This window comes from Castor canadensis, chromosome 7, assembly GCF_047511655.1.
Source record: "Castor canadensis chromosome 7, mCasCan1.hap1v2, whole genome shotgun sequence".
Classification (NCBI taxonomy): Eukaryota; Metazoa; Chordata; class Mammalia; order Rodentia; family Castoridae; genus Castor; species Castor canadensis.
The window spans coordinates 26,873,957-26,891,078 of NC_133392.1; the positions used below are offsets into that span (position 1 = coordinate 26,873,957).

The 17,122-nt window shown below is 39.3% G+C and overlaps 1 protein-coding gene across 2 annotated transcripts in view; it reads right to left on the bottom strand.

Annotated features, from left to right (window-relative positions):
- Borcs7 (BLOC-1 related complex subunit 7) overlaps nucleotides 1-17,122 on the bottom strand; it is a 51,315-nt gene that overhangs the window by 24,242 nt on the left and 9,951 nt on the right. The window contains exon 2 of one of the 2 annotated variants that reach the window (XM_074078418.1): nucleotides 18-132. The exons of the other annotated variant lie outside the window; for it this stretch is intronic. The gene's annotated coding sequence lies outside the window, so the exon portion shown is untranslated. The remainder of the gene's footprint in view (nucleotides 1-17; nucleotides 133-17,122) is intronic. 2 annotated transcript variants of the gene reach the window in all.

Consider the following 17,122-nt stretch of genomic DNA (forward strand, 5'->3'; position numbering starts at 1 on the left):
AAAACCAGAATGGTCACCTGGTAGCACCGGATAAAACAGATGGACACTAGGTGAAGTTTCCACTGCTATAGTAGGGATCCTCAGTGTCCCCCGAAGATGAGTATGTTGAAGGCTTGGTCGCCAAGTGTGGTACTGTTGGGAGGTGGTAGAGGCGTTAGGAGGTGGGTCCTAGTGGAAGGAAGTTAGGGCTTTAGGGGTGTGACCTACCTACCTTAAATCGTCATCAGAGCTGTCTGGATCAGAAAGATGACATTCATGACCAAATACTTCCAAGTGAGGGTCCCCCACAGGCCAGAAAAAATATCACATTCAAAACTAGAGCATGAAACAGACTAAACACAACTACTTACTAAGACAAAATTACACACCACAACAGACACACAGGACATATTTCAGACCTAGGAACAGCTGGGCACCAAGACTGCTCCAAGAACATAACCTACAAAGAGAGACCAACGAAACAACAAAGAAACATGCAAAATGGCACAATTAGAAACACAAGATTCTTTACAAAAAAAGAAAAAAACAACAGAAGGGCCTAGGTCAGGAATGTCTTCATAGAACCTGGGGATAATAGACCATATACACAATTAGCAATAGGAACTCAGCAAAATATAGAAAGACACAATTTTAATAGACCTAGGTCCCCAGATAACTTTATTAAAGAAATCAATAAAATCAATAGCCCCACAAAAATAGGATAAGTGGCAAGGTAACTGAAGCCAGTAGAAGGTTTGTGTTGTAATAGTGACCCAATAGAAGGGTCACCAGTGTAGAAAGTATAAAAATTGGTAACGATAAAAGACATAAAAGTGTAGATTAGCAGGAACACAGATAACACCTATCACTCTACCTACTCCATGGTGACAGCAAGTACAAAACAATACCTGTTGAAGGGCACACATGAAGAAATTACAGAACTGTTGAAAGAAAAGAATCATAAAACCTAATGGAGGGTTAGGTGTGGTGGCCCCTGTAATCCCTGCTACTTGGGAGGCAGGGGTTGGAGAACTGAGTCTGAAGGCGACCAGGACAAAGGCTAGAGACCCTATCTAAAAAACAAACTGAAAAGCAAAAGGACTGGGTTGTGGCTCAAGTGGTAGACCACTTGCCTAGCAAGTGCGAGGCCCAGAGTTTAATTCCCAGCTCTGAAAAAAAAAAAACTAATGGATCATACAGATTACCAGTAGATTACAGAAATTTAGACAAGATATTTCCTAAATTCCCAGATCAGAAGTTATTCATAAAATAACACAATACAATAGGAAGTATTATGTAACAATAGACATGTCAGATATGTTCTTTGCAATATCTATAGATAAAGAAAGACAAGAATATATGATCTTCACAGTGGAAGACAGACAATATCAATTTGCAAGACTCCCACAAAGCTATTTAAATAGTCTTGTAATAGCACATTCAATAGTATCCTCCAAAATTAAGCAAATTATGACTCCTTAATTATATCATATATAAATGATGTAATAATGATAATATGAAAAACAGGAGCAGAAAAAAAAATACAGGAACTTAGAAATGGTGGATGAATAATGAAGAAAAAACAAAAGGCCTAGACACCACTTGCAAAATGTTAGGAGTTACATGGTCACCAGATGGCAGATGGATGCCAAATACAGTGACAGACAAAATTGTGGCAACAGGGATGATTACATCTAAATAAGAAGCACATAGCTGGGCACCATGGCTTGTGCCTATAATCCCAGCTACTCAGGGCAGAGACAGAAGGATAACAAGTTTGAGACCAGCTTGGGCAAAGTTAGCAAGACCCTATCTCAAAAACAAAATAAAAAAGGAAAGGGCTGAGAGTGTAGCTCAAGTAGTAGAGTGCTTGCCTAACAAATGCAAGTGCCCTAGCAAGGGCTCTCTAGGTTCAGTCTTCAGTACTGACAGAGGGAGGCTGGAGGGAGAGAGAGAGGGAAAGGACTGTTTGGATACCAGAAACAACATATATCCTATCTAAACATCATACTAGGACCCATATATCACAAGAGCTAGGCATAGTTGTAATCCCAGTTACTTGGGAGGTGAAGGTCAGGAGGATTGAGGTTCAAAACCAGCCCATGCAAAACCTTGCAAGACCCCATCACAACAAATAAGCCAGGTGTGGTGGTACACACTATAATCCTAGCTACTAAAGAGGCATAAATAGGAAGATCACAGTCCAGGCCAACCTGGTTATAAATGCAGGACCCTATTTGAAAAATAACCAAGCCAAAAAGGGCTGAGTGTGTGGCTCAACTGCCTAAGCACCTTCCTAGCAAGCACAAAGCCCTGTGTTCAAACCCCAGTACTACCCAAAAAAAAAAAAAAAAAAACATAAGAAAGTCACAGGAGTTCATATAGGGAGCAGAACAAGAACAGTTCCCCCAAAACATTAAAAGATTATACCTTACAAAAACTGCATTATCTGACACCTAAGACACAATTAAGATTAGATATCATACTGACACAATGGGCTGGAAATGTAGCTTAAGCAGTAGAGTACTTGCCTAGCATGCACAAAGCCCTGGGTTTGATCCCCAGAACCGCAAAGAAAGAAGGAAAGAAAGAAACCATGATTACACCAGATTATGGTGGCACCTGGTGGTATGGAACAAGAAGCCTATAAGCATAACGTTATTCTGGTAGGATTCTGGACAAATGAAGACTATATTTGGCTAACTTATGAGGCATTCAAACATATGACACCCCTGACTGGTGAAAGGCCTATTACAGTCAAAAGTAGGATACCTTTGCTCCACTGGATAAAGTTGAGTCCCAAAGAAATGGCAGATATCCAAATTGACAAAAAGCTTGTCACCTGGAAATGGCACATACAAAGCAGAACACTGAAGCTGAGCACTAGGGCTCATGCCTGTAATCCTAGCTACTTGGGAGGCTGAGATAGGAAGGATCTAGGTTCAAAGCCAGCCCAGGTAAATAGTTCATGAGACCCCCCATCTCCAAAATAACCAGAGCAAAATGGACTGAAAGTGTGGCTCAAATGGTAGAGCACCTGTTTTATAAGTATGAAGCCCTGAGTTCAAACCCCAACCCCACCAAAAATTTTAAAAAAAAAAAAAAGGGACACTGGCTTCAAGGGCCAACCAGAGCTCCTCACAAAAGAGATACACAGGATGGAGATATGTTGGAGATCAGGCATAAACCTTGGACTGGGAATAATGGAGTTTTCATAGCCTCTCCATGTAGAAGTTTGCACAGCCTCTTCTACCATGATTTTCCCATTACCTGGTGTCTTGGCCTTTGTTCTCACATCTCCTTGAAGAAAACAATCAGCTGTGTCCACATACCAGCCCCCTGATGCAAAACTAGATAAAGTACCAGAACTGTTAGGAGATTCCCTGATGCCAGATTAATCAATACCTTAGATAAGGTGTCCTGCATGCCTCGATGATTCCAGAACTGATGTGCTGTAATTAAACTTCATTAGCCTTAGGAAAATTAGCCCACCAAACCTCATTCCTTTTACCTTAGATCAAAGAATTGTTGAAGTTTGATTTTTACCTGAGTCTTTTCCTTTTCCTTGTACTGACCTATTAAAATAAACACTCCGGCTCAGGTAGGCACTCACATTTCCCACCAGGAATGTGCAGTCCTCCTGTCCCCAGCTTTTCTGTTTTATGTCTGTGTGTCTGTGTGTCTTATTTCTCATTTCCCGCTGCTCTTAGGTTCACGCAGCATACCCACACAGGTTGCAGGCCAAGTGGTGCCCAACAGTGCCCAACCTTGAGGCCTAACTACAAGAGAACTCATTGGAGAAGGCAAGGGAATGCTCTCCGAAGGACACGTACACAAGAAAAATATGGTAGGAGAGGCTGTGCAAACTCCATTATATCCCAGTCTAGGGTTCATGCCTGGTTTCCAACAGAGATAGGCCTCTCAGAATTCTTTCCAATCCATCCAACATTGGGAAATGGGGTCCTGTCTGCTCAAATAGCCCCCATAACATTGGTTTACAGATGAACCAGCCTCTGTGGCCCCAAAATGAAATGGAAAACAGCAGCCAGGGAACTCAGGGACAACATAGTGCTCACAGAGGGAGGTATATCACTGTCTGCATGCACAGAACTCACCGCAGTCAGAACTTAATGCAATCCATAACAAAGACAGACAAAAATATATACATTTACAGACTCATGGCAAAATGATTAAAAAGTATAAAAGGCCTATAATCAGTCATGCCAATTTTGGAATTATAAGAATCTCATAAAAAATTAGCATTATGGCCGCACACATCAGCACATCGGAAGGATGATTCAGGGCCAGGCAGTGGTGGCTCATGCCTGTGATCCTAGCTACTCAGGAGGCAGAGATCAGGCTGCCATGGTAGTTTGAAGGCAGCCCCAGTAAATAGTTCCATGAGACCCTATCTCAAAAAAAAACCTTCACGAAAAAGGGCTTGTGGAGTGGCTCAAGGTATAGGCCCTGAGTTCAAGCTCCCAATACCGAAAAAAAACAAAAATTCAGAAACAGTCAAATGTAACAGTCAGGTGGATGCACTAACACAGAGAGTGAAGGTAGAGGACAAAACACCCAAATTAAAATTAATGGGGACACAGGTGACAATTCCTCCATCATGACACTCAAAAAGGGAGAAGAGGACACATGAGAGATCACCAAAGTGTCAAACATGAAATAAAAGGGAAGAGAGACATGGACAAGAAAAAAAGTCCTATGTGCTAAAATTATACCACAGGAGATTTTAACTTTTTGTGCATTCCAAGAACATAGGAGCCCCTTGAGCTATTTGGATGAATGACAGATAGGAACCAAAAAGAAACCTGATGAGATAGGAAGGACAGTACAGGGATGCATGGAATGCAAGACCTCGGTGACAAGATTTAAATTCAGTGGACCAACAGACACATACACACCTGAGATATTTAATTTTATTATGCAGATAGATGTTGTAGGGCCAATGCAAATCAATTCCCACAAAAACATGCATTCGTCATGGTGGACAGCTTAGCCTCAGCAGCAGCCAAACCATCAGCCAATGATACAACCAGGGCATTAATGCTATGGAATGAAACCTAGCCCCTAGGATAATAAGAGTGTCAGGGGAACCCATTTCACAGCACCATAGGCAATGAATGGGATGAACAATGCAATTCTCATTTACCCTATAACCCTACCACCACAGGAGGTTTAGAATTAATGGCCTATTGAAAAGAGAATTACAAAAACTATCATTCAAAATAGATGGAGCAATAAAAGTCTTCCATGATAAGCAGAAACTAAAACAATAATATGTGACCACAAAGCCACCACTACAAAAGATTCTTCAAGGGATTCTGCACACAGAAAGTGAAACCCAACTTAACCATGAAAAGACAGGCAGCACCAAACAGGAAGAGAAAAAGCAAGAAACTAGAGAGTAACCTCAACTTAGGTACACACAATCAAACCTTCAAACAACTAAGACAACTAAATGACAGGAATCACCACATATCTATCAGTACTAACACTTAATGTTAATGGACTTAATTCACCCATCAAAAGGCACCACTTGACGAAATGGATTAAAAAGGAAGATCCAACAATTTGTTGCTTACAGGAGACCCATCTCACTGACAGAAATAAGCATAGGCTTAGGATAAAAGGCTGGAAGAAGATTTACCAAGCCAATGGGCCCTGGAAACAGGCAGGAGTAGCAATACTTACCTCTGACAAAGTAGACTTCAAACCTACATTGATCAAACGAGACAAAGAAGGACATTCCATACTAATAAAAGGGGAAATAGACCAAAAGGAAATAATAATCATCAATCTGTACGCACCCAATGTCAACGCACCCAATTTCATCAAACATACCCTAAAAGACCTAAAAGCATATATAAACGCCAACACAGTGGTTGTGGGAGACTTTAACACTCCATTATCATCAATAGATAGGTCATCCAAACAAAAACTCAATAAAGAAATCCAAGATCTAAAATATGCAATAGATCAAGTGGACCTAGTAGATGTCTATAGAACATTTCATCCAACCTCTACACAATATACATTCTTCTCAGCAGCCCATGGAACCTTCTCCAAAATAGATCATATCCTAGGGCACAAAGCAAGCCTCAGCAAATATAAGAAAATAGAAATAATACCGTGCATACTATCTGACCACAATGCAGTAAAAGTAGAACTCAACAACAAAAGTAAAGACAAAAAACATGCAAACAGCTGGAAACTAAATAACTCATTACTTAATGAAGAATGGATCATCGATGCAATAAAAGAGGAAATTAAAAAGTTCCTAGAAGTCAATGAAAATGAAAACACAACCTACCGGAACCTATGGGACACAGCTAAGGCAGTCTTGAGAGGAAAGTTTATAGCCATGAGTGCATATATTAAAAAGATTGAAAGATCCCAAATCAATGACCTAATGATACATCTCAAACTCCTAGAAAAACAAGAACAAGCAAATCCCAAAACAAATAGAAGGAGAGAAATAATAAAAATAAGAGCTGAAATCAACGAAATAGAAACCAAAAAAACCATACAAAGAATTAATGAAACAAAAAGTTGGTTCTTTGAAAAAATAAACAAGATCGATAGACCCCTGGCAAACCTGACTAAAATGAGGAGAGAAAAAACCCAAATTAGTAGAATCAGGAATGCAAAAGGGGAGATAACAACAAACACCATGGAAATCCAGGAAATCATCAGAGACTACTTTGAGAACCTATATTCAAATAAATTTGAAAATCTAAAAGAAATGGACAGATTTCTAGATACATATGATCATCCAAAACTGAACCAAGAGGAAATTAATCACCTGAATAGACCTATAACACAAAATGAAATTGAAGCAGCAATCAAGAGTCTCCCCAAAAAGAAAAGTCCAGGACCTGATGGATTCTCTGCTGAATTCTATCAGACCTTTAAAGAAGAACTGATACCAACCCTCCTTAAACTGTTCCATGAAATAGAAAGGGAAGGAAAACTGCCAAACACATTTTATGAAGCCACTATTACACTTATCCCAAAACCAGGCAAAGACACCTCCAAAAAGGAGAACTATAGGCCAATCTCCTTAATGAACATTGATGCAAAAATCCTCAACAAAATAATGGCAAACCGAATTCAGCAACACATCAAAAAGATTATCCACCACGACCAGGTAGGCTTCATCCCAGGGATGCAGGGGTGGTTCAACATACGAAAATCAATAAACGTAATAAACCACATTAACAGAAGCAAAGACAAAAACCACTTGATCATCTCAATAGACGCAGAAAAAGCCTTTGATAAGATCCAACATCATTTCATGATAAAAGCTCTAAGAAAACTAGGAATAGAAGGAAAGTTCCTCAACATTATAAAAGCTATATATGACAAACCTACAGCCAGCATTATACTTAACGGAGAAAAATTAAAACCGTTCCCTCTAAAATCAGGAACCAGACAAGGGTGCCCACTATCTCCACTCCTATTCAACATAGTACTGGAATTCCTAGCCAGAGCAATTAGGCAAGAAGAAGGAATAAAAGGAATACAAATAGGTAAAGAAACTGTCAAAATATCCCTATTTGCAGACGACATGATCCTATACCTTAAAGACCCAAAAAACTCTACTCAGAAGCTTCTAGACATCATCAATAGCTATAGCAAAGTAGCAGGATATAAAATCAACATAGAAAAATCATTAGCATTTCTATACACTAACAATGAGCAAACGGAAAAAGAATGTATGAAAACAATTCCATTTACAATAGCCTCAAAAAAAATCAAATACCTAGGTGTAAACCTAACAAAAGATGTGAAAGACCTCTACAAGGAAAACTATACACTTCTGAAGAAAGAGATTGAGGAAGACTATAGAAAGTGGAGAGATCTCCCATGCTCATGGATTGGTAGAATCAACATAGTAAAAATGTCGATACTCCCCAAAGTAATCTACATGTTTAATGCAATTCCCATCAAAATTCCAATGACATTCATTAAAGAGATTGAAAAATCTACTGTGAAATTTATATGGAAACACAAGAGGCCACGAATAGCCAAGGCAATACTCAGTCAAAAGAACAATGCAGGAGGTATCACAATACCTGACTTCAAACTATATTACAAAGCAATAACAATAAAAACAGCATGGTACTGGCACAAAAACAGACATGAAGACCAGTGGAACAGAATAGAGGATCCAGATATGAAGCCACACAACTATCAGCAACTTATCTTTGACAAAGGAGCTAAAAATATACGATGGAGAAATAGCAGCCTCTTCAACAAAAACTGCTGGGAAAACTGGTTAGCAGTCTGCAAAAAACTGAAACTAGATCCATGTATATCACCCTATACCAAGATTAACTCAAAATGGATCAAGGATCTTAATATCAGACCCCAAACTCTTAAGTTGATACAAGAAAGAGTAGGAAATACTCTGGAGTTAGTAGGTATAGGTAAAAACTTTCTCAATGAAACCCCAGCAGCACAGCAACTAAGAGATAGCATAGATAAATGGGACCTCATAAAACTAAAAAGCTTCTGTTCATCAAAAGAAATGGTCTCTAAACTGAAGAGAACACCCACAGAGTGGGAGAAAATATTTGCCAATTATACATCAGACAAAGGACTGATAACCAGAATATACAGGGAACTTAAAAAACTAAATTCTCCCAAAACTAATGAACCAATAAAGAAATGGGCATGTGAACTAAACAGAACTTTCTCAAAAGAAGAAATTCAAATGGCCAGAAAACACATGAAAAAATGCTCACCATCTCTAGCAATAAAGGAAATGCAAATTAAAACCACACTAAGATTCCACCTCACCCCTGTTAGAATAGCCATCATCAGCAACACCACCAACAACAGGTGTTGGCGAGGATGTGGGGAAAAAGGAACCCTTTTACACTGTTGGTGGGAATGTAGACTAGTACAACCACTCTGGAAAAAAATTTGGAGGCTACTTAAAAAGATGGACATCGATCTACCATTTGATCCAGCAATACCACTCTTGGGGATATACCCAAAAGACTGTTACTCCAGAGGCACCTGCACATCCATGTTTATTGCGGCACTATTCACAATAGCCAAGTTATGGAAACAGCCAAGATGCCCCACCACTGACGAATGGATTAAGAAAATGTGGTATCTATACACAATGGAATTTTATGCAGCCATGAAGAAGAACGAAATGTTATCATTCGCTGGTAAATGGATGGAATTGGAGAACATCATTCTGAGTGAGGTTAGCCTGGCTCAAAAGACCAAAAATCGTATGTTCTCCCTCATATGTGGACATTAGATCAAGGGCAAACACAACAAGGGGATTGGACTATGAGCACATGATAAAAGCGAGAGCACACAAGGGAGGGGTGAGGATAGGTAAGACACCTAAAAAACTAGCTAGCATTTGTTGCCCTTAACGCAGAGAAACTAAAGCAGATACCTTAAAGCAACTGAGGCCAATAGGAAAAGGGGACCAGGAACTAGAGAAAAGGTTAGATCAAAAAGAATTAACCTAGAAGGTAACACCCACACACAGGAAATCAATGTGAGTCAATGCCCTGTATAGCTATCCTTATCTCAACCAGCAAAACCCCTTGTTCCTTGCTATTATTGCTTATACTCTCTCTACAACAAAATTAGAGATAAGGGCAAAATAGTTTCTGCTGGGTATTGAGGGGGGGGAGCGGGAGGGGGTGGAGTGGGTGGTAAGGGAGGGGGTGGGGGCAGGGGGGAGAAATGAACCAAGCCTTGTATGCACATATGAATAATAAAAGAAAAATGAAAAAAAAAAAAAAAAAAAAAAAAAAAAAAAAGAAATGGACAGATTTCTAGATATATATGATTATCCAAAACTGAACCAAGAGGAAATTAATCACCTGAATAGATCTATAACACAAAATGAAATTGAAGCAGCAATCAAGAGTCTCCCCAAAAAGAAAAGTCCAGAACCTGATGGATTCTCTGCTGAATTCTATCAGACCTTTAAAGAAGAACTGATACCAACCCTCCTTAAACTGTTTCACAAAATAGAAAGGGAAGGAAAACTGCCTAATACATTTTATGAAGCCAGTATTACACTTATCCCAAAACCAGGCAAAGACACCTCGAAAAAGGAGAACTATAGGCCAATCTCCTTAATGAACATTGATGCAAAAATCCTCAACAAAATAATGGCAAACCGAATTCAGCAACACATCAAAAAGATGATTCACCACGACCAAGTAGGCTTCATCCCAGGAATGGAGGGGTGGTTCAACATATGAAAATCAATAAACGTAATAAACCACATTAACAGAAGCAAAGACAAAAACCACTTGATCATCTCAATAGATGCAGAAAAGCCTTTGATAAGATCCAACACCATTTCATGATAAAAGCTCTAAGAAAACTAGGAATAGAAGGAAAGTACCTCAACATTATAAAAGCTATATATGACAAACCTACAGCCAGCATTATACTTAACGGAGAAAAACTGAAACCATTCCCTCTAAAATCAGGAACCAGACAAGGATGCCCACTATCTCCACTCCTATTCAACATAGTACTGGAATTCCTAGCCAGAGCAATTAGGCAAGAAGAAGGAATAAAAGGAATACAAATAGGTAAAGAAACTGTCAAAATATCCCTATTTGCAGAAGACATGATCCTATACCTTAAAGAACCAAAAAACTCTACTCAGAAGCTCCTAGACATCATCAATAGCTACAGCAAGGTAGCAGGATATAAAAATCAACATAGAAAAATCATTAGCATTTCTATACACCAACAATGAGCAAACTGAAAAAGAATGTATGAAAACAATTCCATTTACAATAGCCTCAAAAATAATCAAATAACTAGGTGTAAACCTAACAGATGTGAAAGACCTCTACAAGGAAAACTATACACTTCTGAAGAAAGAGATTGAGGAATACTATAGAAAGTAGAGAGATCTCCCCTGCTCATGGATTGGTAGAATCAACATAGTAAAAATGTCCATACTCCCAAAAGTAATCTACATGTTTAATGCAATTCCTATCAAAATTCCAAATGACATTCATTAAAGAGATTGAAAAATCTACCATTAAATTTGTATGGAAACACAAGAGGCCACAAATATCCAAGGCAATACTCAGTCAAAAGAACAATGCTGGAGGTATCACAATACCTGACTTCAAACTATATTACAAAGCAGTAATGATAAAAACAGCATGGTACTGGCACAAAAACAGACATGAAGACCAAGTGGAACAGAACAGAGGACCCAGATATGAAGCCACACAACTATAACCAACTTGTCTTTGACAAAGGAGCTAAAAATAGACGATGGAGAAATAGCAGCCTCTTCAACAAAAACTGCTGGGAAAACTGGTTAGCAGTCTGCAAAAAACTGAAAGTGGATCCATGTATATCACCCTACACCAACATTAACTCAAAATGGATCAAGGATCTAAATATCAGACCCCAAACTCTAAAGTTGATACAGGAAAGAGTAGGAAATACTCTGGAGTTAGTAGGTATAGGCAAGAATTTTCTCAACGAAACCCCAGCAGCACAGCAACTAAGAGATAGCATAGATAAATGGGACCTCATAAAACTAAAAAGCTTCTGTTCATCAAAAGAAATGGTCTCTAAACTAAAGAGAACACCCACAGAGTGGGAGAAAATATTTGCCAGCTACACATCAGACAAAGGACTGATAACCAGAATATATAGGGAACTTAAAAAACTAAATTCTCCCAAAACTAATGAACCAATAAAGAAATGGGCAAGTAAACTAAACAGAACTTTCTCAAAAGAAGAAAATCTAATGGCCAAAAAACACATGAAAAAATGCTCACCATCTCTAGCAATAAAGGAAATGCAAATTAAAACCACGCTAAGATTCCACCTCACCCCTGTTAGAATAGCCATCATCAGCAACACCACCAACAACAGGTGGCGAGGATGTGGGGAAAAAACGAACCCTCTTACACTGTTGGTGGGAATGAAAACTAGTACAACCACTCTGGAAAAAAATTTGGAGGCTACTTAAAAAGCTAAACATTGATCTACCATATGATCCAGCAATACCACTCTTGGGGATATACCCAAAAGACTGTGACACAGGTTACTCCAGAGGCACCTGCACACCCATGTTTATTGCGGCACTATTCACAATAGCCAAGTTATGGAAACAGCCAAGATGCCCCACCATTGATGAATGGATCAAGAAAATGTGGTATCTATACACAATGGAATTTTATGCAGACATAAAGAAGAACAAAATGTTATCATTCGCTGGTAAATAGATGGAATTGGAGAACATCATTCTGAGTGAGGTTAGCCTGGCCCAAAAGACCAAAAATCGTATGTTCTCCCTCATATGCGGACATTAGATCAAGGGCAAACACTAAAAGGGGATTGGACTTTGAGCACATGATAAAAGCGAGAGCACACAAGGGAGGGGTGAGGATAGGTAAGACACCTAAAAAAATTAGCTAGCATTTGTTGCCCTTAACGCAGAGAAACTAAAGCAGATACCTTAAAAGCAACTGAGGCCAATAGGAAAAGGGGACCAGGAGCTAGAGAAAAGGTTAGATCAAAAAGAATTAACCTAGAAGGTAACACACACGCACAGGAAATTAATGTGAGTCAACTCCCTGTATAGCTATCCTTATCTCAACCAGCAAAAACCCTTGTTCCTTCCTATATTGCTTATACTCTCTCTTCAACAAAATTAGAGATAAGGGGAAAATAGTTTCTGCCAGGTATCGAGGGGATGGGGGGGAGAGGGAGGGGGTGGAGTGGGTGGTAAGGGAGGGAGTTGGAGCAGGGGGTAGAAATGACCCAAGTCTTGTATGCACATATGAATAATAAAACAATTTAAAAAAAGAGAATTACAATTATTTCCAGAATAACCCCACTCTCAGACATTTAAACTTACCAAATTAATAATACATTTGCAAAATATAAGGTATAAAAACAAGACAAATTATTACACAAACCCATTATTACTAGCACAATGCCCAGACTCCATGCAGGAAGGCATAAAATTTACATTTCCAAAAAGTCCATAAAGATAGCACTGAGCTGGTGGAGTGGCTCAAGTAGTAAAAGCAACTGCCTAACAAGCATGAGGCCCTGAGTTCAAACCCCAGTGCCACCCCCTCGCCAGAAAGAAAGAAAAAGATAGCATTATTCACAGGAAAGACCTGATTTGATGGCAAACATATGACACAAAAACCAGCTTTGATAAAACAGCCCAGGTCGATCCTGTATGCACAAATTATTATTTTGACATGATCTTACCTATAGATGGATCACTGAATGATATATAATTTTCAATATGGCACAACTCAGTATTATGCGACGCAAAGGTAACCTTACATACATATAGCCTCAGACAGGTCATTCCATCTTGCTACATTAGCAATCCATCACTAGGACCCTGTGACGTCTACAGAGCATGCTGGAATGATACACACTCGTGAGAGCGGCACACTGGAAACCTCAGAGCACAGAGGAACTCACACTACCTGCACTCATACTTCACAAGCCCAATCTCTAAGAGCCCACTTTCCAGTTGGAATAATCTATAAACCAACACCAACTAGGATCCATGTAGAATTTAGAAAGGATGATTTTTTTCACAACAAAAATCATGCCACTTTGTGCAGCGTTCAGAAATAGTTAACACACCTGCACATAATTTCTGTGACTGCCACCAACTGACAAACACCATGTAGGAAAACCTGTACTTTTTTTTCTTTTTCTTTTTTTTTTTTTGCAGCATGAGGCATAAGATCAAATCTAGCAATTTCAGGGATACAGGCAGCAGAAATTTATGAAATTAAGGCAAACTTATTTAATTTCAAACACAAGTTAAATGTTTTCCAGCAATCCACAGCACACACAGTAATAGCACTGTCCACATCAATCCAGCAACCCAGCAAATCTCCACCTTTTTACAGAAACAGGACAGTAGGCAGAAATAATACCAAGAAAAGTCAACTATGATTTAAAATAATAAGGCAGATATCATGAAAAGTAACTTTTAGACTCTCAGGTAGTTTGTGATCCAAGACAGGTTTCAAACTTAACACAAGTACACAACCACTTCTAGAAAGTTCTTGGCAGGACATCAAAAATAGCACACAACATGGATCCTTACACAGGCAGTTCTGATCAACAAGCAATAGCACAGAATGACCCATCCAGACACTCTGGCTGCCTAGTTTGCTTATGGCACACAATGACTTTCACGAGGAACATAGCTGATAGCTGATCCTGCTACAGCAACACCACAAAAATGCAATTGTCATAAATATCAGATTTCATCTAGAGGAAACCCATTATACATAGCAGGATACCATATAAACAGAAGTGGCACATAAGTTGTCATTACACATTAGAGGATATTACCCTACAAATATAGTAACTATACCAGCGTATGCTAGGAATCTAAGAAACTTTATGTGGCTATCACGTTGTAAGTAAAATATTGAGGTGGAACTTTACAATCATACCTCAGGATCAAATGCAAGATCGTTATAAGTTCAGAATGCATAAAGTTCACAAGTGTTACAATGAATGGGAAATCTTACCTGGCCTTACATACTGAGGATTTGTTATATGGGGGACTGCCTAACTCGTGTCCTGCTAGAATCTAAGAAATCCTGTGGGTGGGCACAACAAGTGTGGACACAGTTCTTGGAATAAACCAGGAAGAATTCCAACCAGCAGCTGATGCCTTCTGTAACTGGCAAATGTGAAGAATTCACCAGAGCTCACCAAGCAGGCAGTCGCAAAAGTAAATGTGGACTTGACTGCACTGGAAAAAGATATGGAGGGCTTATGTGTGCAAAATGCACCTTCTTCCAACTAATTGGCAAATCCTTCAGAAAGCAAACTATGCAGAGGCTTATGGTCCAGTTGGAACTCTCTGACTTCGATCTCTGATTGGTATAACCTGACCAGCACAACAATTTGGTCTCACCTAAAAGAAACTTTGCTCTCGTTAGTAGAAATTATAGTTGAACAATTCTTGCTTAAGACCTGGCACCTCTGACCTCTATATTGCATCATGTGAAAAAGAAGAGTGTGTGATTCCTCTCACTGCAGAGCAATTTAAGCTTCCTTCTCTCAGGAACGAAGGGGTGGATTGAGGAGGACAGGCTGGGTCGTCCTTTGGGTTAGTCTGTGTTGTATAGAACAGTAGCTAGAAGGCTGCACCCAGCCCTGAGTCAGTTCATTTTATAAAGCAACAGTTTTGACCTGAGTTACTTCATTCTGAGTATAAGTGCCAAGATGGATGACAAGTAACTAACCGGTATCTTCCAGCACATTAAGAGGCACAAAACTGCTCATTTATCTGTGCCAATAATAATTATATGTGTAAATATATCAAATAATACCAGAAACAACAGACACAGTAACTATTCAATTATACCAGATAGAAACTTCCTCACCCGGGACTATAAAAGAAGGAGCACCCCAAAAACACTGAGACCTGGCAGGCATAGTGACCTGTCACTTGGTCACCCATCACAAGCCTCAATCAGGAAAATTGCCACAGCAAAAGACCTTTGCCTCTGTCCTGGTGCTCATGCACAGTTTCTCCTGCCTGTGAAATGTAACCCACTTCAAACTGACACTCAAAACTGCCTGCTAGGTTACTCCAGAGGCACCTGCACACCCATGTTTATTGCAGCACTATTCACAATAGCCAAGTTATGGAAATAGTCAAGATGCCCCACTACTGATGAATGGATCAAGAAAATGTGGTATCTATACACAATGGAATTTTATGCAGCCATAAAGAAGAAAGAAATGTTATCATTAACTGGTAAATGAATGGAATTGGAGAACATCATTCTGAGTGAGGTTAGCCTGGCCCAAAAGACCAAAAATCATATGTTCTCCCTCATATGCGGACATTAGATCAAGGGCAAACACAACAAGGGGATTGGACTTTGAGTACATGATAAAAATGAGAGCACACAAGGGAGATATGAGGATAGGTAAGACACCTAAAAAAAATAGATAGCATTTGTTGCCCTCAACGCAGAGAAACTAAAGCAGATACTTTAAAAGCAACAAAGGCCAATAGGAGAAGGGGACCAGGCACTAGAGAAAAGGTTAGATCAAAAAGAATTAACCTAGAAGGTAACACACATGCACAGGAAATCAATGTGAGTCAACTCCCTGTATAGCTATTCTTATCTCAACCAGCAAAAACACTTGGTCCTTCCTATTATTGCTTATACCCTCTTCAACAAAATTAGAGATAAGGGCAAAATAGTTTCTGCCGGGTATTGAGGGGGTGGGTGGGAGAGGGAAGGAGCAGAGTGGGTGTTAAGGAAGGGGGTGGGGGCAGGGGGGAGAAATGACCCAAGCATTGTATGCACATATGAATTAAAAAAAAAAAAACAACAAAAACAAAAAACTGCCTGCTATCCAGGTCTACATTTTGTGTGGACTTAAGATTTCAACTGATTTTCTTGAATACCTAGGAGCATAACTAGTGGGTCAGATGGTAAGGCTATTATTTTCCCTCCATCAAATTTTTTATTGTGATGAAATACACATAACAAGCTAGGCGCCATGACGCACATCTACAATCCTTGCTACCCAGGAGAAAGAGATCAGGAGGATCGTGATTTGAAGCCAGGCTGGGCAAAAAGTTTGCAAGACACCATACCAACTAATAAAAATTCTGTGTGGTGCATGCCTGTCATCCCAGCTGTGTGGGAAGCATAAATAGGAGGATCACAGTCCAGGTCGACTAGGCATAAAGCAAGACCCCATCTGAAAATAACCAAAGCAAAAAGAGCTGGAAGTGTGGCTCAAGTGGTAGAGCACCTGTCTAGCAAGCATGAGACCCTGAGTTCAAACCCCCAGTACTACCAAAAAAAAAAAAAGAAAGAAAAAAGTAATATACATAAAATTTGCCATTTTAACCACTTTTGGAGTACTATTTAGCAGCATTACATACACACAATTTCTGCAACCATCACCATATCTTCTTCCAGAACTTTTCATCAACTCAAGCAGAAACTCTGTATCCATTAAACAATAACTCCCATTGCACTCCTCCATAGCAGCTGGTAACTCTATTCTACTTTCTGTCTCTGTGAATTTTCCTGTTTTAGATACCTCATATAGGCAGAATTATCAAATATTTGTT